This window comes from Ictidomys tridecemlineatus, chromosome 11 (assembly GCF_052094955.1).
Source record: "Ictidomys tridecemlineatus isolate mIctTri1 chromosome 11, mIctTri1.hap1, whole genome shotgun sequence".
In the NCBI taxonomy this organism is placed as follows: domain Eukaryota; kingdom Metazoa; phylum Chordata; class Mammalia; order Rodentia; family Sciuridae; genus Ictidomys; species Ictidomys tridecemlineatus.
The window spans coordinates 85,527,490-85,553,770 of NC_135487.1; the positions used below are offsets into that span (position 1 = coordinate 85,527,490).

A 26,281-nucleotide genomic window follows, 5' to 3' on the forward strand; every position below is an offset into this window, starting at 1 on the left:
TCAGCAGTGTCTCCTTTAGATAACCTTTGCTACTTTTCCCCTCTGTCCACACATGGCACAGTGTTGCACAAGAGAAATGTCTATCTTCTTCCTTTGTCTCCTACAGACTAGACTGATATCAGGCACACCTCACTGGAGAAGGGGCATTGGACAATATAAGCACACGTGGACTATAATGCAGAATATCATCTAAGTAATTCAGGCTGTTTACAAATAAATCTAGATAGAATTAGGACTTTAGGGGGTACAGGGGTATAGTTCGGTATTAGAGTGCTTGCCTTGCATGTACAAGACCCTGAGTTGATCCCTAGCACATGCATGTGCATACACACACACACACACACACAAATTAAATAAAGAAGCTTAAGGGAACAAAAGGAATTTAACAGCATGCAGTTGTATTTGGTGTATTTATGGTCTATTTTAATTTAAATAAAATATCAATTAAAATATGTGGTGAAAAATTAAACAATACAAAATATTTAACAAAGTTTTTACTTTTATATTTTCATATTTTCCTTTTATTTCAAGTTTCATTTTGAGTGATCAGAATTTTGCTTCAAATCAATGTAACACAATCACTGTTAAAGTAATTTTAGCTTTGTAAAAAAGAGTAAAAATTTCCTTGGCAAGCTCAGGGTCAATCAGTTTGCACTTTGAAGGTAATATTTGGTAACATTTAAATATGACTGTCTTTTTTTTGTTTTGTTTTGTTTTGTTTGCTTTACAGACAAGTTTTATCATCAAGAACCTTGATGAAATGTTTCTGGGCATAAAAAGGGAGACCAGTGCTTCTATTCTATTTGTTTGTTATTTGTTTTGGGTGGACAAGGTGAACCTTTACTTCTGCCAGGGAGGCTTGTTACTGGAACCTGACTAGCAAGCACACCTGCACAGGCAGTCCAGTATGTATATTTAACCCAGCATTGCCCTTTGCCCTGACAGGAGTATTCAGGTGTCCAATCTATATGACTGAGTATTTTTAGAATTAGGGAAAGCAAAAGGAAAGGGTTACAATTGAAAATGGCTACAATTGGATTTAATTAAGGCTGAATACTATATTCTAAAAATGGACCACCAGACTATTTCTCACAAACAGGAACTCCTGGCTATGTTGCAACAAGGTGGTGGAGAAGTAGAAAGGGAATCAGCAACATGCAGGAGAGGCCAAGAACATGGGGTAACCTCACTTTATACCAACCCACTCTCTTAGGAACTGACTTCATGAGACCAATTTTATTTTATTTTTATTCCCTCCCCTACTTATTGTGTATTAGCATCCACAAATCAGAGAGAACGTTCGGCCTTTGGCTTTGGGGGGGGGGATTGGCTTATTTCACTTAGCATGATAGTCTCCAGTTCCACCCATTTATCAGCAAAATTCATAAAGTCATTCTTTTTCTAGTTGAATAATATTTCATTGTGTATATATACCACATTTTTCTATATCCATTCATCTGTTGAAGGGCATCTAGGTGGGTTCCATAGCTTACGTCTTGTGATTTGAGCTGCTATAAATTGATGTGGCCGTGTCACTGTAGTATGCTGATTTTAAGTCTTTTGGGTATAAACCTAGGAGTGGGACAGCTGAGTCAAATGGTGGTTCCAGGTTGTCTGAGGAATCCTTATACTGCTTTCCAGAGTGATTGCACCAATTTGCAGTCCCAATACATGACTGTCTTGATACAAGGGCTGAGGAAAGTTTACTGAGTCAGTTGAGATTTACCACATAGTCACCAGGAGTGTGACACTATAGTAAGTATCAGGCATGAGGCACTTTTAACGGTGTCAAGTATCCTCAAAAGTGAGATTTATCCAGTGGAGAAAAAGTGACCCTATTCACTAGGGGAAGCAGACCATAGCTTTTAAATAATTGCTACTGAAATTCAGGCAAATCTTTTAACCAACTTTCTTTGTACTTGAGTCCAGAGGGGCTAGAACATCAAGTCAGTGATAAATCAATCAATCCAAAACATAGTGAATAATATGGTAGGAGGTTAGCTATAATTAAATATTGGTATCTCCAAATTAACTAGGACAGTGCTAGAAATCATCTGGATGCTTAATTAATATTTGTTGATGGGACCACTCAAACACCCTTGCCTTTCCCTGAATCCCTAGGCAAATAGCATGCTCTCTGGCTCTGAAATCCACCACCTTATATATTTTTTCTGCACAAAAGAACATGCATTCTATCTACAAACTATCTCTTGAGATAGTTTGAGAACTTCTAAACTTTTTTTTTCACTTTTTTAGTCCTCATATAATTTAACTTTTTCAGGTCTACAGATAAGTTTCTTTGCTTTTTAAAAATATTTTTTCCTTTTTTTTCATTGTGATGAATGTAATCACATGAAATTTACCATTTAAACCACCTCTATGTGTACAATTCAGTGGCATTAAGTACATTCTGCTGCTATTTTTTATTCTTGCTGAACAGAATTCCCACTGTGCCTGTGACAGAGATGGATGAAGTATTAGCTAAGAAACAATGTAGTCAGCTTAAAGGACATTTCATAATCACAGAATACTTAGCAGAGAACACAAATACACATCACAGAAGAATTGAGAAGACCCCAAGTACCATCTCCAAGAGTCAGGAAAGCCCGGTAACTGTTGAGTCATGTGCAGCATTGGGTCTTTATTGGAACAGGATTGTCTTATGACAGGCCAACAAAAACTTGGCATTGATGCATAATTAATGAACTGGGAAATGGATTTACAAGATTTCTCTCTAATTGATGTTTCCCTAATATCTGGCATGAAAGCAAAGCTGCATTAATTAGTGAAGTAGTGTGTGTGTGTGTGTGTGTGTGTGAGAGAGAGAGAGAGAGACAGAGAGAGAGAGTGAGATTGTGTGTGGGTGTTGTGTTTGTCTGTAGCCATAGTTTGACATGTTTCCTTTGCAGCCTTTTTCTTTCTCTGCTCTTACCCTCCTTCCTCATTTCCAACCCCCATCCTTCCTTTTGTTCTTCTCACAATTGCTATTATGTTTTTCAATGTGGAGATATGAGAAGAAGTGACAGATTGAGTGATTCAATTTTTAGATGGATGTCTGAGCATACATGAATTAATCAATATTTCATAATCTAGGTGATAAAAGGCCCTCCTTTTCTTATAGCAAAAAGGACATTATGCTCTGTCTGTGCAGCTTAACTATCATTAATGCTAATGAAAATCATGCAGGCAAAGCCCCTTTCTTGAGTTGATAACATGCTCCAATGTACATCATTGTCAATTACACATCAACTCTTAATCATCTTGGGAAGCAGAGGTAAATCCCACTGCTGAGACAAAGCACCTCATGTAGGGATTATTGGCCTGCATTAAGATCTGAACTCAAAATCTTAATTCTTTATTTTCTTTCAAACTTATTCTACTATTGTTAATTAAGTCTAATATTCCCCCAGGAAGTGAACAAATGTGTGTCTGTGTGCTTGTAAATGGGGTGGGAAGGAAGCCAAGATTAAGGAACATTGAAGGCAAAGGGACTATTTCTGCATTTATATTTTAGAACATGAGGCTTATTTTTATTAAATCTTTATATGAATATATGTCTACAGATACGAAATCTTTTCTTTTTGTGATGTATAGTTCTGATATTTTTCGTTCTGGGCACAAAATAGCCACTGTTGAAAGATTTACCTCTCACTTGTCTTAATATTTTTGCATTCAACAGATAGATATTTATGAAATCTATTATGTGCCAGGTAGTAAGTGTTACAAAGATAATTAAGATAATTTTTCCATCAAGGAGCTCCTTAGCTAATGGGAGAGACTGACACATAAACACGTATAGCTACAGCTGTCACTTAGTATCTGTGGGATTGTTTCCAAGATTTCTGAGAATACTGAAATCTGCATAGGCTCCATCCCTTACACAAAATGGCACAGTATTGGCATATAACATGCACATGCTCCCATGCACCTTAAATCATCTCTAGATCATGTATAATGCCTAATACAATGAAAATATTATATAAATAGTTGTACACTATATTGTTTAAGGGATAGTGATGAAAATGTCTATATTTTTTCAACATAGGTGCAATTTTTTCATGAATATTTTAAATCCATGGTTGGTTAAATCCATATCCATGGATGTGAAGCACACTCATGTGGAGGGTCAATTGCACATAAAAATGTAGTTCTGTTTGCTGGAGCTGAAACTCAAGCTCGAGAGAGATGAAAGGCAAAGCTGTAGAGTTGGGGAGAGGTCACACCTGGGAAAGCTCCCTGTTCCATGTTAAAGAATTAATCTCAATCCTCCATATCTACTGCCTTTTGAATATTTCTGCCTAAATACAGATATTACTTTGACATTTTCTAGTTTGATTTTAAAGTCATCTGAATTTTTATCTTGCTTCATAATATGTTTGTACTTTTCTTAAAATAAAAATAATGTGCTAGGCATGGTGACACCCACTTGTAATCCCAGCAGCTTGGAGGCTGAGGCAGGAGAATCAAGAGTTCAAAGCCAGCCTCAGCAACTTATCAAGTCCCTAAGCAACTTAGTAAGACTCTATCTCAAAATAAAAAAAAAAAAATCTTACAAAAGGGCTGGTTTTGTGTCTTAGTGGATAAGCACCCCTGGGTTCAATCTCTGGTGATGGTAATAATAATAGTAGTAGTAGTAGTAATAATAATAATATGCTTTATTTCCTCAAAAATCTTTATGAATAATACTCCAGGAATATTTGCTATGTTTTAATTTTAGTTTCATTTTACTTTATATAAAAAGCCACATCATATAGTCTTAGTTCTATTACTATCCAACTTGGAATAATCATGCAGAAGAATGACCTGTCCAGATTTTCATTGTAAACAGAATATTCTGACAGCTGCATGGAATATGGATGTCAGGAGGCAAAAACTGAAGGTTACCATGGAGATGAATCCAGACTCATAGTAATCTGGGTAAAAGGTGATAAATGACCTAATTTGTTAGTGATCACAGGAATTTAAGGAGATTAATTCAGTAGGGCTAAAACAAAAATAAATTATTGATAAAGTTAACTATATTAAAATTAAAAGGTTTTTATCCAACAAAAATATCATAACATTAACTTTGAAAAGCAAGGAACAAACTGGAAAACATTTGTGAGACATGAATTATATGAAAGATAGTCATTTTGGTACCTCTAATACACAAAGAGTTCCCATGAACCAATAAGAAAAAGCATTCTAATGGAAAAATGAACACAGTTATTCAAAGAATATAAATGGCCTATAAAATGTTAAAACTTCACTAAAAGAAAACTAGAAATAAAAGCACAGAACTGTTTTTTATTATCTGATTTGTAAAGAAGATCACATAATAGTGCAGATCATCTCAGTGTTATTAAACATAATCAAAATAGAAAAGAATAATTTTCCTCAGTGGGTGATATGTTAAATAAATTATAATATATCCCCTCAATTGAATACTATTTAATCACTAAAAATGATTGGGCTGGGATTGTGGCTCAGTGGCAGAGCCCTTGCCTCGCAAGTATGAGGTACTGGGTTTGATTCTCAGCACTACATCAAAATAAATAAATAAATTAAATAAAGGTATTGTGTCCATTTACAACTAAAAAGATATTTAAAAAAATGATTGTGTAAGTCTGTATTTACTGGTATAGATACCAGTGGCCTATTATTAAATGAGAACAGGTTACCAAACTTCTTATAGATACATGCCCACCTTATGTGAAATTTTCCGTGTGTATGCACAATAATGTTCATGTGTTTATATAGAAATATTTAGAAGGCTTTCAATAAAGCATTAAAACACTGCTTATTTATGGAGTGTAGATGCATTTAAATTTTCTCTTTTTCTGTTATTTGGAATTTTAAACATCATGTGTTATTATTTATATAATTTTAAGTGAACAAGACTTTATTAGTTTAAAAATGACCACACTCCGCGATCTCTTTGTGAAGAATGAAAAAGAAGTGCTGGGCAAGGGAGACTTTCCCCCTCTTTCCTCCCTGGAATTCTCTGGCACAGGATGAAAGGCTACCCTCCTCCCATGTCATTCCTTCTGCTTTGCAACTTCTCATCCTCAATTTTGTCCCTCCTGACTTTCCCTCATACTCTCTGAAATTCTTGTTCCATGGTTAACCTCCCATCTTCATCTTCTGCCCTCATCTTGTGCATTTCAGAATGTTCTTTCTTTGTACCTTCCCTGAGTGGCAGGAGATTAGGGATGAGAGAGGTTATTGGGAATGACTGGCACAAACATTTTCACACAGACACAGTTTTGATGCCAGCATGTGCTGGAGGTCCCATTTTGGGAGAGGATGGAAGATGGAACAGTTTATGAGGGACCCAGTACTGGGTGGATCTGCCTCTCCGTGTCCAAAGTAGTCGTGAGGTCAGTGGATGAGGTAGGGATTCCCAGTGGGTTGCAAAACTCAATGAGGCCCTTATTCTCATCCACACTCTATGCAGGGGAAGGAGGCTGGATAGGGGAAGCAGTGGTCAGGCCAGGTTGCAATTTTGCTTTGCAAACAAACAACAACAAAACCCCAAAACAAATAGACAAAAAAGCCAGATTAATCAGAAACAAGCATAAATGCTGGCTGTGAAAATGTAAATGTTAAACACCACAGCTCTTTAGTGGTCAAGAAATTGAAGACTGATGAAGGACTGATTCAGGGATGTGTCTTCTTCCTGAATCGCATTTTTTGGGCCACAGCTCCCCTGACACCATCTCTGCCTTTCTTGTCGTCACTGAAATCTTTGCCATTTAAGGCTGACTCATCTCAGCCTTCAAGGGCCAAGGCATTTCTTAGTGTTCATGGGACTTGTGCCAAACTATTGTTTCATACTATTATTGTCTAAAAGACAACGTGTACTAGAAATGTGAAGCAGGAAATGCCCATCTGACCTTATTACGGTACAAGAAGTTTCCAGAGTCCATATGCTGATGTAATTATTTAAAAAAAAAATTTTTTTTCCCTTTAAAGAAGTTGGATCCTTGAGATAATTGTCATTGCTATCACAGGCATGGTACATAGCTTATGATCTTTCTTTAAGAGGAATAGAATGCTGTCATTGGCACACTGGGGTTTTACATTATTTTTTAATTAGGGTTTAGGAAGTTCTTTTTATTTGCTTGGGTTTGGGGGCGGGGTTTAAAGCTTACATATTTGTAATTTTAAACTTTATTTCCTTTGGAAGGTCCTTTATTTTACATATGAATTTATTTTTTCTTCATCCTGAAAGGAGGATACGCTCTATTCCCTTCTCCAGTCCTTTGTTTCTTGCAATTTTCTGTAGCAAAGGTAAACAACTTCAATGCATGCTGGCTGTTGGTTTAGTATTCTTTCAGCACTTACAATGAGTATTTCTCAGCATAACTAATCTCTCTTTTATGATTGGTTCTGTTCTCATCAGCATCAATACAATGCTTTGAAATGAATGGAAATGCTGTAGTCAGTGAAGGGATAAGGATTAAAGCTTAAACTGGGTCCAGGAATAAGGTGAGGGGGAAAGAACCCTCATAAGTCCGGGGCTTTCTTTCTTGTTAGGAAGTGAAAGGCAATGAGCTGTACTACGCGCAAGAAAGGAAACAGTGCTGACGAGCTTTCCCCACCACTGTACACCTCTCTGGTTCTAAGCAAAGCAGAATCCAACCAGTTATTTAGTTCTGTAGCATGTATAAGATACTTGATCTATATAAACATAAAGAAGTCAATATTCCCCCTCTTTCATTTATCCTAAGAAGCTTCATTCACATCCTTATTTCATATTTGTTTGAATTCACATTTTTTAAAATCATATATCCTATGGGTCTGACAGGCTCCATTTCATTCCATTTTCGGTTGCTCCTTTTCTCCAGTTTTACAGAATCGCCAAAATCCTTTTCTCTAGTAAAGTGTTACCAAAAATAGTATTATTTTTAATGTCAATTTGAATTTCTTTAGCACACTCTGTAGAATTCAAGTGTAGCTGTAGAAAATGAATGATTGGTGGCCAGCCAAGTTTTGCTTATGCCTTTCCATGACCAGAAATAATCAGGTGAAAAGGGAAAAATTTAATTAGTCTATTGTTTTGTCTGCCTGGCCCCAAGCAACCTACGTGTATATTTTGAGAAATTTTTTTTTGTTGAATTAATTGTGTGTATATATATATTTATATCCGTGTACATTGATGGTTGGGTTTTTATCATGTAGCTAACAGTAAAATGTTTTGAATGAGAACCTTTAAAGAAAATAGTCACTTCAGAAACAAATGAGTTCAGCAGACACTTGGTTTAGGAAGAGGGTGGGATGGTGGGACACTGGAGTAAGAGGAAGTCCTATGTCAGAGGGCTCTGCACACATTTTCCTGAAGTGCCTCAGCTATACTTAACCTGTTATTTTAACTAATCCTAATAGCTTCATTATGCCTTTTCTCATACTGTTATAAAGTTGACAATGTAAACTTGACAATCCTTGTTTTTCAGGATTCCTTTTCTCTAACCCCCTCTCTAACAGATTAAATTTTATCATTTTCAAAGACTTCAAAATCTATTTGGCTATTGATTTAGAGAGAGAGAGAGAGAGAGAGAGAGAGAGAGAGAGAGAGAGAGAGAGAGACTGTTTTCAAAATCCATTAGCCAGAAGATCCTGAGTCATCCAAATGTTCTTTATCTGGCAAAGAAGTGTGTCAGAACTCCTGCCCAGATGCATTTGTCTGAACATCCAGGTGAGTTAGGACAACACCTCCTGGCACTAAGTGGAGAAATGAAATGGAGAAACTACCACGCCATGTATTTCTGGGCCTTTGTTGAACTTCATAGTCAAAGGATGGAGGGTTTCATTTTTCTTCTCCTTCCTTGGCTTATGTATTTCAATTTTGCATTGAAATGTTCTCTGGATTCATAAAATGTTTAGAAATAATATTAAGGAAAAAAGATTTGAGAATCAAAGATAAGATTTGTCTAACATAACTTCTATCATAGGCCCAGAGTTACATCAGTCAGTACCAGTTTCTCACCCTGTTTTGATTTCCTGTTAGATGCAATGAGGAGAACTTCAAACAGTAAATGTTTAAAGATTTTGTCTAAGTAAATACTTAGCTTAAAGTTCTGATTTCTAATAACTTTAGGCATATTGCTTTGGTAAGTTGTGCAAGTGAATTTTTAAAGATGTAATCATAAAATATTGATTAATTGCTTAAATATATGCATTTGTATTTTTTTTCTTTTTGTGTGGCTTGAACCCAAGGTCTCATGCAAGCTAAGCAAGTGCTCTACCACCGAGCTATATCCTTAGCCCTGAATATTTTTAGAGAAAAAAATGCTATTTATTTTTCAAAATGAGGTTTAATTTTTATACCAAAATCCACAAATGTGAAAGAGTAGAGGAAAGCAACCAGGTGAGAATTAACTATTTGTATTCAAAGGTATGAATAATGAATATAAATAGACATAATGATATAAAATTCATAAAATGAACAGATACTTAAGGATATGTAAAAAACTAGAAACTGGTAACATTTGAGGAAAAGAACTGAGGACCTATAGTCAGAGATGGTTTGTAGTTTATATTATTATAATGGAATATTTTCCCCTTGTACATGTATAACTTTGAAAAGAATGAGCAGCATTGTGTAACTGCAAATATTTTTATTGTAAGCCTTTACTTCCATGATACTATAAGAATACTTAGTAGATTCTATTATATAGTTATGATATTTCTTTGACTTTGCTTACCTGGTAAAACTATCTAAGGTTTGTGAACTCTTAGAATTCCCCAACTAATTTCAGATTCATTACCTAATTTGTAAGATTGCAAAACTAGTACATTAACTTTCCTTGTTTTCTTGTCTTAATATATAATTCCCATATGGAACGGCAGTGGGTTTTCTTCCTGTTGTACCACATACAAAGAATATGCAGCCAAGTTGGGTATAGTGGCATAGGCTCATGATCCCTGCTACTTATGAAGCTGAGATGGGAGGATTGTAAGTTTGAGGCTAATCTGGCCAATTTAGTGAGAACCTGTTGCCAAAAATAAAAATTTTAAAAGGGCTGGAAATATAGCTCAGTGGCCGAGCGCTTGCTTAGCAGCTCCACGCCCTGGGTTAATCCCTAGTATCAACCACTGAATAAATAAATATATACATATATACATACATTCATACATATTTGAAGCTAGATGATTTTTATCAGTAGTTCCTAATGATAGAAACTACTGATATAATTCATGATAGTTAATATTTCCATATTTTTTCTCCTTAAGTATTGGAACAAGTTGTAAAAGAATTCTGAACCTCAGGCTTTCAGAACAGAAGTAATTATGAGGCACATGTGTTTATCCTGATGGCCATGTGGAGTTTCATCACAATTCTGTTTGATATGTCCTTTGTCTTACCCCCTGGGCACCAGCGACCGTGTTAGGGAATTCAATAGCTGAATCTGATGGTAAATTAAAATACTGGCCAAAATTAAATGAAGAATGTGGCAGGCAGTGGGCCTGCTCAAGTTAACACAAGACTTCTCTCCTGAGGGGTGAACAGGACAGTGTGTCATGCCAACACACCAGGGAAGAAAACAGTCTGTTCTCTTATATTTGATTTATTCGCCTTATAGACAGACCTTAGTTCTTTCTTAATAAAGGCTCATGGAACTCAATTTCTTTCTAATACAATTTGTTATTTGAATTTAGCAACTTATCAAAAATTGGTTCATCAAATTGTTTTATACTGAAAAGGGTTTCATGGGCAGTGACCAGCTGTGAGTTGACTGATAGCTAAAAGGATAAATAATCCTACTGAGTTCTGCCCACAGTCCCTGTCAACAACACCTTGACCAGAAGGTAGGGGGATCTTGGTTAGCCTTTTGCATTCTCTTTGCCAATTTGAATTCAACCTCAGGAAAGAATCACTCTTATGTGGCTATTTATTTTAACGTTTTACAGGTCTTATAACACAATGGCTAAGGGTGAAGTTGGAAGAGTCAAACAGAGTGGAATTCCAATTCCAGCTCCAATATTTACCAGACATGGCACCTTGGGGAAGTTACTAAGTTCTTTAACCATCAGGTTCCTCATTAGGAAACTAGATTTTATTGGAATGAATAAATTTTTAATGTGTAAAGTGCACAGTACAGGACCTATAATGTAAGGGGTATTCAATAAAAAAATCACCATTATAATTTTAAAGCTTTTTATATCTTAAAATGACATAGAAATATCATACCAAATTCATAACAACTGACTACTTGCTATCTGCCATTCTTCTCCCCACCATTTACTCCTGAACACACTCCTGTCAGACCACCCACCTCCCACCCATACCACACTTAACAAGGTCACCAAGGACATTCACATTGATACATGAGGTGGCCAGTTCTCAGTCCTCATCTGAGTAGAGCAATCAGCAACATTTGAAATAGTTAATCTTGCATTGCATTGTCTGATCTTTCTAATTTTCTTTATCTCTAAACACTGGAGTGCTTTAGGGCTCAGTCCTCTGCCTCCTGTCTATCCATAATTACTTCCCTGGTGATCTTGTCCTGTCTTGAATCACCACTATCACATATGTGCTTCTGACCCCTCAAGTATGTATTTTCATCCAGACCTTGCCCCAGAACTCCAGAAGTGTGTGTGTCCAACTGCCTAACTTGATATCTACTCGAATGTCTCAGATACTATCTTGAACTCAGCATGTGTAAAATGGAACCGTTTGGGCTTCCTACAAATGCGATGCTCCTACAGTATTTTCCATTTCAATCCATGACAACTCCATTGTTCAGTTGCCCAGCTAAAAGCCTGAGTTATCCTTGATCCCTCCTCTTTACTCACACCCATATCCAAACCATTAAGAAATCGTGCTGACTTGACCTTTACAATCTCTCCGAATCTAACCACTTATCAGCTCTTTCTGCTCTGTCACCCTAGCCTCCCCTGCATTTCATTTTGATTCTTAGAAACATCTTGCTTCCTCCATTGCACTTCCAAACTACTCTCAAATAGCAACCAACTTGATTCAATTATAATGTAAGTGAGATCCTGCCATTTTTCTGCTCAAAATCCTCAGGGGCTTCCTACCTCTCTTAGAGTAGAACCCAGACAACCTGGCCTGGCCTTTTGGCTCTTTCCCCAATCTGCTGCCCAAGCCACACTATCTCCTTGGTTTTCCATAAACATGTTATAAACATGGTGCTACCAGGACTTTTGCACTTGTTTCCTTTCTCTAAGAAGGGAAATACTCTTCTTGTGGTTATTCACGGCTGGTTTCTCTTCTCCTTCAAGTCTTTGTTAGATGACTCTTTGTCACTGAGTGTTTTCTGGCCAACCTACCTGAACATGCAGTTTCCCTTGCTTTATACCTTGATTCCCAGCTTGCTTTATCTTTCTTCATGATACTTTCTACCATCTGACTTATAATACGTTTTGTTATTTCTTTTGTTTATTTTCTGTCTTGCCTGATGAAATGTAATCCATAAGAGATTATTACTTCATGTATTCACTGCTCTAGCTCCTGTGCCTGTGCCTAACATTGAGAAGGCATCCAATACATTTCATTTGAGTAAATAAATAATTTAGTGGCATTTACTACCATAAAAAAGTACTGTGTGGGGAATTAGGAATCTAGATGGTAGTTTTGACTCGGCCTCTTCTGGATAGGGTTATGTAGACAAGTCATTTCAGTTCTCTGAGCTTTATTTTTTTAATTTCAAAACCTACCTTGCTGATCGGTGATAATCTTCAAATATAGGATAGTTTCAGAAAGCAATCGTACACTTGCTCAAAGAAGGAAATTAATTCTTCTTTAGCTGCCATATGTCTAGAATTAATGGCTTATGTAAATATTACCTCAAGAAAATTTATTTCTATGTGAACTTATTTTTTAAATTTATTTTTAATTTTTAGATTTATTCTCATTAGTTATACGTGACAGTAGAATGCATTTTGACACATTGCACACAAAAGGAGCACAACCTCTCATTCCTCTGGCTGTACATGGTGCAGAGTCACACCAGTAGTGCAATCATACATGTAAATGTGAATGTTTTTAAAATATAGTCACCAAAATATATATCCAGTTAAATCAACATCTAAAGACACAAAGCAACAGACTCTAGCAGAATTAGGTTCCACTCTCTTTTAAGTGTACATAAGAAGGAAACCGGAAAGGCAAATTCCAAGTCTTTTCTATCCCTGCCCTCTTTTCTTAGAGTTTGATTAAAGAGTAATAAATGAAACAGACTTTGCATTTTTCATGTTTACCCAAGCTGCTCCAGTTTACATAGTCATAATATAATTCAAATGAACATTTTTAAAATTTTAATATTCAGTGCCCTAACTTTGTCTCAGCTAGGATAAAATAAATAGCTGACATTTTGTACTTTGTGCATATTTCTAAATATATTGCAATATGAAACTAAGTAATGCTTTAAAGCTTTTTAAATGTTTTTAAGGTATTGCTATTGAATTATTTTATAAGTTTTCCAGGATTTAAAAAAATTTGTATTCAAGAAAATGATAAGATTGTATAGTAAAACCATATTTGTTCAAACTTCCTTGATTTTATTTTCTAATGAATACCTCAATATTTCTGTTTTGTGCTGGTCACTTATGAAATAAATTCCCAGTAAAAACTTTTTTGATTGACTAATGAAAAAACTTAATCAGATACCAAATTTGCATTTGTTTCTTAATGCTTACCTTGAAAACTAGCACAAATAATGTACACAAGTAAGATTGGAAGAGAAATAATAAAAATACTAAAAATACTTTAGAAGTGGCTGGTTACAAACATTTAACATGTTGAGATATTCTGGACCTATGTAAATGGGAGTCTAGTTCTAGACGTGCTTAATGTACACTTTAGTTCCAAGGGGCATCTTTAGCATAAGCTCTTGATTGGCTTGGCTGATATTTCAAACATCTTCTCCTGAACTTTGGCATTTGTTTAGTGTGCCTCTCTTGCTCTTTACCACCAAAATTTGCAGTCCTTGTAAAATATTTCCTTTGCTTGCACTCTTGCCTGAGTTTATGTGTATTGCTATCTCATCCCTCCCTGGTCTACTGCCCTACGTTTAATTTCTGATTTCTTTGCATTAGATAGATAGATAGATACATAAAAATATATGTATTTGATAGATAATTTTATATGTAATTTTTTCCAGTGAGAAATTCTTACAAGTTTTCAGGCAAAGGAGTAAGAAGACCACTCTGTATGGAGGGGTATGGTAGAGTATAGCTCAAACTACAGAGAGAGTAACTGAAAAGTTTAAGAAAGTATTAAAAGCCTTGAACTATAGCATTGACATGCAAGAAATACTTGAATGCTTAAATGAAAACATTGCTATTTAATGTGTTATGTGTAATTTTTTAAAACTTGTAAGAGTAAGGGAATTGCATAGATCAAATAAAGTTTTCCTTGTTAACTTTGAAACAAGAAATATCTGACTATTTATAATATAATAAAGTGAAAAGGCTCAACTGTGGTCTCAAATTTCTCCATCAGGCAATGGTTTTCCTCAAAACTACTCATAGGAACCTAGAACAGGAATACAGTATTATCTTTTTATTTCATTGACACAGGGAAGCAACTCCTATTGTAGGCCCTCCTTTTCCTGCCAGTTGGGTGGGTATTACACTCATGCAGTGACACAGCACTCCTTTCTTCCTTTTATATCCAAAAATGTGTATATATGACACCATAATACGAATTTACTCTCCCTTATCTGCAATTACAAAATCTAAGAAGCTCTGAAAATCAAATTTATTTCAGGATTGATGCCAAAACTTCTTTGGCGGCAAACCTGAGCTTATCTGACGTGGGGGGTGCTGTCCCACTGGATGGTAAGCCTTTGGAGGCAGCAGATTCCTGGCACTTGCCTAGTATCTAGTCTGTCTCAACAAATGCTGGATCAGGGAATAAGTACAAGAGTAACCTCCATCAATTTAACATTTAATTTTATCAGTCATCCTCTGTCCTTAGTTTTTAAAATGTTACTACTTGGAGAAAAAAGAGTTAAAGCAATTGAGTCACTTTTAAAATTTATTTTTAAACAAAAAAGTACGTATTTGGTCAGATTGAAAAATCAGTAATAGAACCAAGAATAATATCATATTTCCTGGCTTTTAGATTAGTATTTTCTTACCAAGATAAGACTAACATTATGAATGCCAAATAACTCAAAGGCCAAGAGAAATAACTTTCTTTAAAATTGATTGGCATCTTACTAATAAGAATGTTGAAAAAGCTATCATAATGTTATTATCTTGCCCCTCTGCTGAAAACCTTAAAGAATCCCACCAGGGGAAAAATATGTATCAATATCTACCTATCCATATATATACTTACATACATATAGAGTACTAAGAGATCAGAAATTAAAATGTAGAGATGATAGATGGAGGATTGGAAAGCAATTTATGCACAAACTCAGAAGCATAAGTAAAGAATATGGTATTTATTTATAAATGTGTCTTGAGTAATTAATGCTTTTCTAATTCTTTCACCTTTTCTTTATACTGCTTTAATGTTGACTCAAATATGTATGTATATTATACATAACTTTGTAGTTTTTTTTAACATCCTGAGGAAATTTTGAGGGGTTAGAATTCTGCTTCAGGGCTGATGATGTGACTTAGTGGTTTAATGTGTGCCTAATCTATGTGAGATCCTGTATTCTATCCCCAAAACTGAAAAAAAAAACATGGCTTTATAAAACACTTTTTCAAGATATAATTTTCATCTGAATAATTGGGGTGGGGATTTAGCTCAGTGGCAGAACACTACCTAGCGCATATGTAGGCCCTGAATTTTATCCTCAGCAACCCCTAAAAAAAAAAAAAAGAAAAGTCAGGGAAAAAAAGATGAATAATTACCAAATCGGACCTCTTTATTAAAGCATTCACAACCTAAATTGAATTAAATAACAACAATTCTGTTGAAGTTATATGCCAGTGCAAAAGTACTGTTATGAAGACAAAAAAATATGTCATAATCTAATCTCTCTTATTCTGCCTTGCATAATTCAAAAAACTGAAACTATTTGTTCCATCAAAAAAAGATAATCTTCATTGAGTTATCTGATTTATTCTTTCCTGATTCTCCGTAGGATGTCATTTTATTTCACCTTATGGATTTTCATCTGATATCAATTTATTTCACCATTTTTTTCTATTTGTAAGTTTTTAATAATTGTTTAATGTACAAAACTGAAAGTTTTCTTAATAATAATTTTTTAGCATTTATACTGTGGAGGTAATAAATACACATTTATACTTCAAATGACATTAATTTTTCCATGAGTCTAGAATTTCTGAAAAGTCTATTAAAATATGTAAATATCTTTCTATTAATATAAATATATGTTTGTATGTGTGTTACTTTTACTGCATCATTTATAGCCCTTAAAATGTCAATAAAATCTAACAATTTGTTTTTGTGCCCAGTAAAATAAGTGGAGTATAGTGATATTATTCAATTAAATATATGATATATATATATATATACACATATGTATATATATGTATATATGTATACACATGTAACAAGGGTTCTAAAATCACTTTCAGTCACAAGGCCTTGGCCCTCTGCTTGAATTCTATCCTAAATCCCTTTCCTTCTTGGAGAGCACAAGGATACTGTTTTGCAATATAGTTTCTTCATTTGGGTATTCTTGTTACCTTCCCCACCTTATGTATATGTGTATATACATATGTGGGTATAAACAGTTAAATTTCTGGAATGATAGAGCAGGGCTGAATTTTACAGTAAGTATTATGAATGAATTGAGAAGTTATCATATAGGTCTTCAGATGTTTATTACATATTCCACTTATTCAAAGCTTAGGAGTTTAAAACAGTAATTTATTGTTATTTCATTTTTTCTGGAGTTGACAGAGCTGGGGACAGTTTATTCCCTTTGGTCCTTCAAATGGTTGCAGAAAGATGACACCTGAGGCTGGAGCCATCTGAAAGTTTCTTTATTCACATGACTGGCTTCTGGACTGGAATAGTTAGACCAGCTGGGGACTGGTCAGGGATTTCCTCTCTTTTCTTCTCTCTGAATAACCACAAATCCACTGGCATCTTCTAAAAGCATACTTGCAAATTTACTACTTATGTAGTTATATTTCTACAATTATCATTTCAGCAAGCATGAAACCTTTTAACACTGAATCCAAGAGAAAAGATTTTTTATTTCCTTCCTTTCCCTTGCTTTTCATCTTATAGTTTCTTCTTTCATACCCCTCTCCCCCAGTACTGAGTATTAAACCCAGGGGGCACTCAACCACTGAACTATATTCACAGCCCCTTTTTATATTTTATTTAGAAACAGGGTATCTGACTTGCTTAGGGCATTTCTAAATTGCCATGGCCAGCTTTGAACTTGCAATCCTCCTGTCTTGGGTTCCTGAGCCTCTAGAATTATGGCCATGCACCACTGTGCCTGGCATACCCAGTCTTTTTTATTTTTATTTTTTTATCTTGAGATAGGTATTGCTAAGTTGCTGAGTCTGACCTTGAATCTGTGATCCTTCTGCCTCAGCCTCCTAAGTTGCTGGGATTATAGGCATGTGCCATTGTGCCTGGCTCCATTCAGCTTTGATAAGACTTCACATGTCTTTTATATGCACACCCCTACTATAAAATGACATTTACAAATAAAATTAATACATAAGCTGGTCATGGTGACACACACCTGTAATCCCAGCAACTCAGGAGGCAGAGGCAGGAAGAAATAAGTTCAAGGCCAGCCTTGGTAATTTAGCAAGATCATGTCTCAAAATAAAAAAGAAATGGGGTTGTAGCTAAGTGGTAAAGCTTCATGGGGTTCAATCCCTAGTACTGCCAAAAATCAGACCATAACAAAAAAAGATTAACTTGAATTTGATGAAGCAGATTGTTTGTATCTTATGTAATATTTTCAATAGAAATTTTACCTTTGCTACACATGCAAGCCGAATGGACTGATATTTTAAGATTTCCTGTGACTAGAAAGGTATGGAAAGTCTTACTGATTGATATTGTGTTCTGACTTCCTGAGCCAGTTTTCCTAATGCGATTCCATTTTAGTCATACCATGAAACAAAGCTTGCTCGTTTGTTGTTGTTTCTTTTTAGTTAAAAGTCAGTTTAGAACTTAGTATTTCAGTTTTGTTATTTGTTTCTTAACTTAATTCCTCTGAAATTTTATGCCACTAGAAATTATATTTCATAAAATTTATGTTATGGGAATGATTCTGAAGCATTTGAGAAAAGAATTTCCAGTTTAATGTTCAAATTATTTCTAAAAATAAATAACTTGCATATTGAACATATTGTTGTATAATTGCGTTTATTGCCTGTACTACATAAGATTTATTATTTATCATCTATTCTAATTACTTTGTAAGAGTCATATCTTTTTCAGTAATTATTTACATTTTAGAATAAGAAACATATTATAGTTCTTTTGGATTCCTAAAGCTTGTACCCTAGTTCTAGACATATATTATGTAGATGCTCACTTGATAGGTTGGTGTTAGGTTGTATTCTTTCAATTTAATTCTTATAATCTGGGTCTTATTCTTCCTCAGTAACCGTACTCAATAGAATCATAAACTTTCTTCTGCCCTAGCTTAGTTTTAAGTAGCATTTCTGATTATTCATACATAAGGTCTTTCTGATTTGAAACTATCTCTCAAAAATTAGAACAGAGATTGAAAATTTTAAATTTTCTGAAAAACTCATTTTTATGACTTTCTATTAATATAGTATAGAGGTTAAGAATATGGATCTAGAACCAGACTAACTGCATTCAATCCTAGTTTTGCCACTTAATAAACTGTATGTATTCATGAGGAGCTTTTTCTGTGCCTCAGTTTCCTCAATTTCAAAATGGGGTTCATAATAATAGTAACTACCTTATAGTATTGTTGTGAGGGTTGAATGAGTTTGCTCATAAAAGCAAATAGGATAGTTCTTAGTACCCGGTAATTGAGCAATAAATGTTAGCTGTTATTATTGCTGCATTGTTTAATAGTTTTGCTTTCTACTAATTGTATCTTCTTAATGATTTTCCTAAATGCCTGGTGAAACAATCACATTTGGAGGACTATGCAAGCAGATAGAATTTATTAGAAAGCTTGTCTCTAAGCTGTTTCCTGGGAGTTTCTTAAAAATTAATTTTTCTGTTATCATCATTTGATCCTTCCATTCTTCTTCAGTGAAAACTTTTATATAATGTGTATGAGATACAAATTTTAATGACCATGCAGTTCATGAGGACATTACAGTTAGAAAGTCAGAAACACAAGCAGGGTCACTCAGTAGGGGGTTATAATGTGTATAGAATGTGTTACTATATTTGTGTGATCAACAAATTCCAGCAACTGGTTGCTGGGGAAGTCACTAAAGCCTTTGAGCAGTTGACTTACATGTGCTCAGTCTTGAAGGTTAAACAGGAATGCACTAGGCAAAGAAAAGTCATTCCAGACAGAAACTAGCACATGCAAAAGGCACAGAATCATGGAATGAGCTGGAAGTCAGAGAAACTGTGAGTGTCCAGACCAACTGGAGTTTATAGTGCCCCATAGGAGTAGAGGCAAAGTCTTGATAAGTGAGTAGAAATACATAATTTTATTTTCTTTGTATGCTAAGACAAAAGCCTATATTTTATTTTGTAAATTGGAATCAGTAGTGGAAAAAAATTCATTAGTGATTTTCTTTTAGTCAAAAAGATAATATGACCAGCAAGCGAGGGACACTATTAGGAAGGTAGTGTCAGAAAGCATTTTGTAGAAATACCATATCAGTACAACCCTGCTGCAAATAGGTATTATAATTATTAAATAACATGAGTATAAATCTTCAACATTGTACCTGGCATGTAGTTGATACTCAAAAAAATTCCCTTTCTCCTTGTTATATGAACCCCAGCTACACCAGGGCTGGGGGTGTAGCTCAGTGGTAGAGCACTTGCCAGCATGCACACACTACAAAAAGAAAACAAAATAGTTGTCTCCCAGAGTTAAGTGGAAGATAGACTGGAACAGATGGATAGATAGGAGGGACACAGGGACCAGGAAAGAGGTCAGTCTAACAGATGAAGAGTGTGGACTCGGGTGTAGTGTTGGGAATTATGAAGAAAGATAGAATTAAAAGATATTCTCTTCAGAGGTGAAATCTACTGAATTTCATAACTGTTGGGAGTAGCCAATGAGAGAGAGAGAGAAAAGGAACGTGACACTGAGGTTTTTAAACTGAAGAACCTTGAAACACCTTCTCTTTTAGGTTCCATGGTCAGTGTTGTGGATGAATAAGACATTTTTTCTTCCTTGAGGTTCCTGAAATTTAGTAGGGAAACAATTACTTATATAGACAAATGTGATATTAAAAAACCATGTTGGTATCAGCATCAACATTTGTAGTCTTTTTTCCAAATGGGAAGAATCGTTTACTTTGGATACTTGACTGAAATGTTAAATTGTGTGAACACTATCAGATCCCAGCACTGATTCTTGGCTCTGAGTCTCTTGGATCAGTTTTTCGTCCTTTATATAACAGTATACATAATATAAAGGCTGATACATAGATATAGATGTACATATATCTATACATATATAGATATACATGTCTATGTAGATAGATATGTATCAGTACAAATTTTTAAGTTCTGAATATATTTAGAGGCACCTCATTAAGATTTTTTTATTTATATATGACAGCAGAATGCATTATAATTCTTATTACACATATAGAGCCCAATTTTTCATATCTCTGGTTATATACACAGTATATTCACACCAATTCGTGTCTTCATAACTATACTTGGGATAATAATGATCATCACATACCACCATCATTAATAACCTCATGCCCCCTCCCTTCCCCTCTAACCCCTCTGCCCTATCTAGAGTTCCTCTACTGCTCCCATGCTCCCTCTCCCTATTTTGCTATGAATCAGCTCCCTTATATCAAAGAAAACATTCGGCATTTGGTTTTTTTTTTGGATTGGCTAACTTCATTTAGCATTGTCTTTTTTAACTCCATCCATTTACCTGAAAATACCATGATTTTATTCTTTTTTATTGCTGAGTAATATTTCATTCATTGCTGAGTAATAATTGTGTATATATGCCACATTTTTTATCCATTCATCTATTGAAGGGCATCTAGGTTGGTTCTACAGTTTAGCTAATGTGAATTGTGCTGCTATAAACATTGATGTGGCTGTGTCCTTGTAGTATGCTGTTTTTAAGTCCTTTGGTTTTAGACCGAGGAGAGAGATAGCTGGGTCAAATGGTGGTTCCATTCCCAGTTTTCCAAGAAATCTCCATGCTGCTTTCCATATTGGCTGCACCACTTTGCAGTCCCACCAGCAGTGTATGAGTGGACCTTTTTCCCCACATCCTTGCCATGATTTCATCTTATTAAGATTTAACAGAACACTTTTATTCCTTGCATGCAATGCCTTGTAATTGCAAATTTCAGCAGATATCTATTCTTCAAATGACACGAGATTGACAAGAAATGGAAAGAACCGTTGAACATAATGAAAAAGAAAAGGCTCACATACAGTGACACATACAGAAATGAGACATTTCCAGAGAAGTAGTCAGTTTTCGTGATTATTAATTTTTTTCCTTCTACACTGACTAAGAAATAGCATTTCAGTTAATTGTAGCTTCTCTAGCAGCATTGTTTATATCACTGGGACACATGTACCCCAAGTACAACTCTTACTATTAACCCTTTGATGTGGTCAAGTAGTTTCAGTTTCTTCATTTTTTTTGCCTGTCACCCAGAAAAGGAAGTCATTTTCTCTAAATTTGTCATCTTTTCTACTCAGTTTTTGACCCATCTGAATACATGTTCCCCTTATATATCTTTGCCCTCTGAACTAAGGGAAGAAGTTACATTTGGATCTTATTTAAAATGCTATTCAAAGCTTTAATTCCTTTTGGAAATTCTTTAAGAAGCACATAAGGCTTGGGAGACTGAAGCAGGGGGATTGTGAGTTCAAAGCCAGCCTCAGCAATTTAGCAAGGCTCTAAGCAACTTAGGAACACCCTGTCTCTGAATAAAATATATAAAAGACATGAGGAAGTGGCTCAGTGGTTAAGTGTGTCCCTGGGTTCAATCCCCAGGACACCCCCCACCAAAAAAAAAAAAAAGAAGTGAAGAGAGGTCAGAGGTTACAAGGAAGTGGGTAAACTGTTTTAATTAGGAAGAATATGGGGGAAAGAACACACAGTAAAAGGAGATAAGGAAGAAGTGGGGCCCATGGAAATAAAAGTCATAAAGGAGGCATCAAAGCTTAGATGTGGGGTATTAAATGTGTGTGTTTCTTTAAGAAGATGACAGTTTTGAGGGCTGGGGATGTGGCTCAAGTGGTAGTGTGCTCGCCTGGCATGCATGCGGCCCGGGTTCGATCCTCAGCACCACATACCAACAAAGATGTTGTGTCTGCCGAGAACTAAAAAATAAATATTAAAAATTCTCTCTCTCTCTCTCTCTCTCTCTCTCTCTCTCTCTCTCTCTCTCTCTCTCTCTCTCTCCTCTCTCACTCTCTCTTTAAAAAAAAAAAAGAGGAAGATATCAGTTTTAAAAATCTATGCCAGTGACAGGGTATTCAGATATGACTGTCAACCTATTGCCATGGTAGCCCATAAAGAAAGCAAGGTGGGACAGTTATCTATTTCTCAGAGGAATAACCACTTAATGCTCAGATACAATTTATAGTAAAAAGAAAAGTCCTTGATAAAGGTGGATGATTGAGATATCAGGAGGGGGACTCTGGCAATGTTCTATTTCTTTACCTGGTTGGTGATCAAGTCTTTGTTAAATGACAGTTCATTGAGTAGCACACTAATATCTTGGGTGCTTTTGTATACAGATGTGATAGTTAAATTAAAAATAAAAGGGCAATAAAGAATGACTTTTTAGCTTACCAAACTCTGTATTGTTTTGCAAGCACATCACAGATTGCCTCAATCCCTTAGTCGTCTCTCTAAAGAGATCTGATGTTTTTCTTCTCATGCAAGTCAGCTGAAGAAAGTTATTGAGTGTCTCAATATGTAAGATACAAAAGATAAAGAAGAGTGTTTTCATGAAGTTCTCAGTGGGGTTAGAGCTATAGTCCAGTTGTATGCATGGTGTCCTGACAAAATGGTAATCACGGGGTAGCACAGAAGAAGTAGGGAAGGCTTTGTTCACAAGGTGGAGGCTAACACACCATAAGGGGGGCAGGGAAGAATAGAAATTCTTTGGATTAGACAAAGGAGAATGAAGGGAAGGGGGGGGCGTGGAAATAGGAAGGACAGCAGAATGAATTGGACATAACTTTCCGATGTTCATACATGAGCACATGACCAGTGTAACTCCACCTCATGCACAACCACAAGAATGGAAAGTCATATTCCCATGTGTATAATAGGTCAAAATACATTCTACTGTCATGTATAACTAAAAAGAACAAATAAGTTTTTTTTTTAAAAAAAATTGGGGCTTAGAGAGATTACTTAACATATCCAAGGTCACACAGCTAGGATGTGACTGAGCTGGAACTGGCCCACTTGGGATGTGATGATAGAGCGTGAAGTCTTCACCACAATATCCCAGTGCCACCAGCCTCAGTACACAGGCCAAAGCAAGAACCTCAGCAGTGCTCTGTAGACCACAGACTCACTCACTGATTCAGTCTGTATTCTGAGTACCTGCTGTATGCCCTCACCTGAGGCAGGCACTGAGGAAGCAGAAGGAATACTACAGAAGTTTCCCCATTCCCCCAGGGTGATTGTCTTAGAGAAGAAAACAGAAGTGAGCAGCCAATCACAATGGAGATGAGCAGCACGGTACTGACGGAGAAGCCAGCCAATTTGGGAATCTGGAAATCCCTGTCTGAAGAAGTGAGGGTGACCCTGTGGCCAAAGGATAAGCTGAAATGACCTGGGTGAATGGCAGGCCCCCTTTAAGGAGTGATATGGGGCCTTAGGTAGTAGCGGTGATGCCAGTCTCTCAGACATTGCCTCAGCGGCAGAGAGGTGCCTTATCAAGGCCACACCTTTCCCCCCACTGCAGACCAAGGTCACACCCTTCCTCCCACAGGCAGGCCAAGGTCACACCCTCCTCCCATGCGCAGGCCACCTCAGATGGGCTATTTCAGTTTCAGAGCACCCTGTGCAGTTGGCCCAGACTGTCAGTCTTGCATCTCAGCTTGATTTCTCCCTCTTCCCAATCCTACTTCCGCCCCCTCCTTTCCATGGGTGTTGACTCAAGAGCACTCCCTAGTAAACATCCGGAACACTAAACCCTGCCTCAGTCTGCTTCCTGGAGAACCCAAACTGCGTGACAGCATGAAAAGCCTTGATGAGTAAGAGCATAGGAGGCATTCAGAGTGGCTGAGGATGGAGCCAGATGAGCTGAAAAGGGAGACCAAGTATCTGGCCAGGGATGCTAAGGATTTTTCCTAAAGGCAGTAGCCAGTAGGGAGCCACAGTAGGATTTTAAGCAGGAGTGACTCGATGAGAGTTGCAGTTTCAAAATATCACTTTGGCTGCAGCGTGAAAATAACGGGTTGCAAGGATGCCCTGAGCTCTTAACTCGTATCTTTCAAAAACTGTTTTTCTTGTAGATATTAATGGTAAGATAAAGGTACTAAACTATCTTTTCTGTCCTTGAATCATTGCTTTTCATTTCCCTTTCTCTTATCAATAAAAGCTAGTAAATCTGCTCCATGGTTTATGCAGCTCCAGGCCTGGGAGATATTATCTAGCATTATCTGGCATTAGCTTTTTGAGACACCCTAGGAAATAGTGCTTTGTGAGGACTTGGGAAGTTATTTGTTCTGGGGTGATGAAAGCAAAACTGAACTGTGTTACTGGAAAAGTTGAAGATGATAAGTCACAAGAGGCTTGACCTCTAGATGCAGCATCAAAAGAAGGAGCCATCCTCCTGATAATCTCACATCTGTGGTTTCTGTTTTCTCTATTTTTCACCTTCATACCCAGATATGTGTAATGTGTACTAATTATATTGGCACAGATCATTTGGACAAGAATAACTTGATGATCAAGATTAGAATTTTGTTAGAATGGGTTGAGGTATAACTGACACACGACAAGCTGACCATATTTAAAGCGTACAATTTTGAGAACATTTAGTGTGTGTATACATCTGTGAAACCATCACTAACAATCCAGATGACAAATATTTCCAGCACCCCAAAAGTTTCATTGTGTCCCTCTGTAACCCCTTCCTGCCTCACTTCCTTGCCCTCTCCTCCAGGAAATTATCCATTCATTTTCTCTCTCTGTAGAGTACTTAGCAATTATCTAGAACTTTATAGAAATATAACTACACAATGTATACATTTTTGTGTCTGATTTCTTTCACCCAGCACAATTACTTTGGAAACTAGATGTAAAATGTTCAATTGGATATTATTTTATATAAGTGGTAAAACTTGTTCACATAAGAAATGTTGCATTTACATGCTATCATACATGATAAACATCAACTGCGAAAGTAATACCTATTTTTTTCAGCATAATTATTCATTGTGCCTCAGACTGAAATTTTGATGTAGTGATCAAAACAATTTGCCTTTGAAATTACAAACCAAACCAAGTGATTTGTGATTTTCATGAGCAAGTCTATATTTAAGGGAACACAAGACATTTGGTAAAAGACTCTCCTCACCAAAATATGTGGCCAAATAACTGAGAAGATTAAAAGCTACAGAATGGCTGTTAATAGATATAGAGGCTAGATGACAACAGATAATAAGCTGAATTTCTCTAAAATAACAAATTATACTATAAGACCACCCCACACACACATACACATACCTGCTCCCTGCCCCCTCTTACACACACACACACACACACAAACTCATGCATGAAAAAGCAATACATTTTTTTCTTTCAGAAATTGCTCTTAGCCCACATTAGTTCAGCTAATGCTTTAATTTACCCCCACATTAATTTTTCTTATATATCTAAAGAGGATGAAAACTAATAATACTTAAAAAAAATCATTGTACTATCTAATTGTGCCTATAAAAATGCAAACTCTAGGTGAGGTCACAAAATCACATCTTATAGCTTTTTAAAAGATTATTTCACAGTAGTGCTGTGATACATACTGAAGAAGTACTCATTATATATTTCCTAAGCAAATAATAAAGCCTTCAGCTCTTTGACAGCATTTTCTCCAATACTGTGTCATCTCATCCCACTATGCTGGATAAACCAATGTTATCACTTCCTTCAAGACACAACACTGTTAATCTGGTTATTTTTTTGTGTGTGAAGTTCATTAGTATATTTTCCTTTTTAATGTGTGCTCCTTTATACAT

At 36.0% G+C, this 26,281-nt stretch overlaps 1 long non-coding RNA gene across 4 annotated transcripts in view; it reads left to right on the forward strand.

Annotated features, from left to right (window-relative positions):
* LOC144368175 (uncharacterized) overlaps positions 1-26,281 on the forward strand; it is a 114,355-nt gene that overhangs the window by 48,792 nt on the left and 39,282 nt on the right. The gene's annotated exons all lie outside the window — the stretch shown is intronic.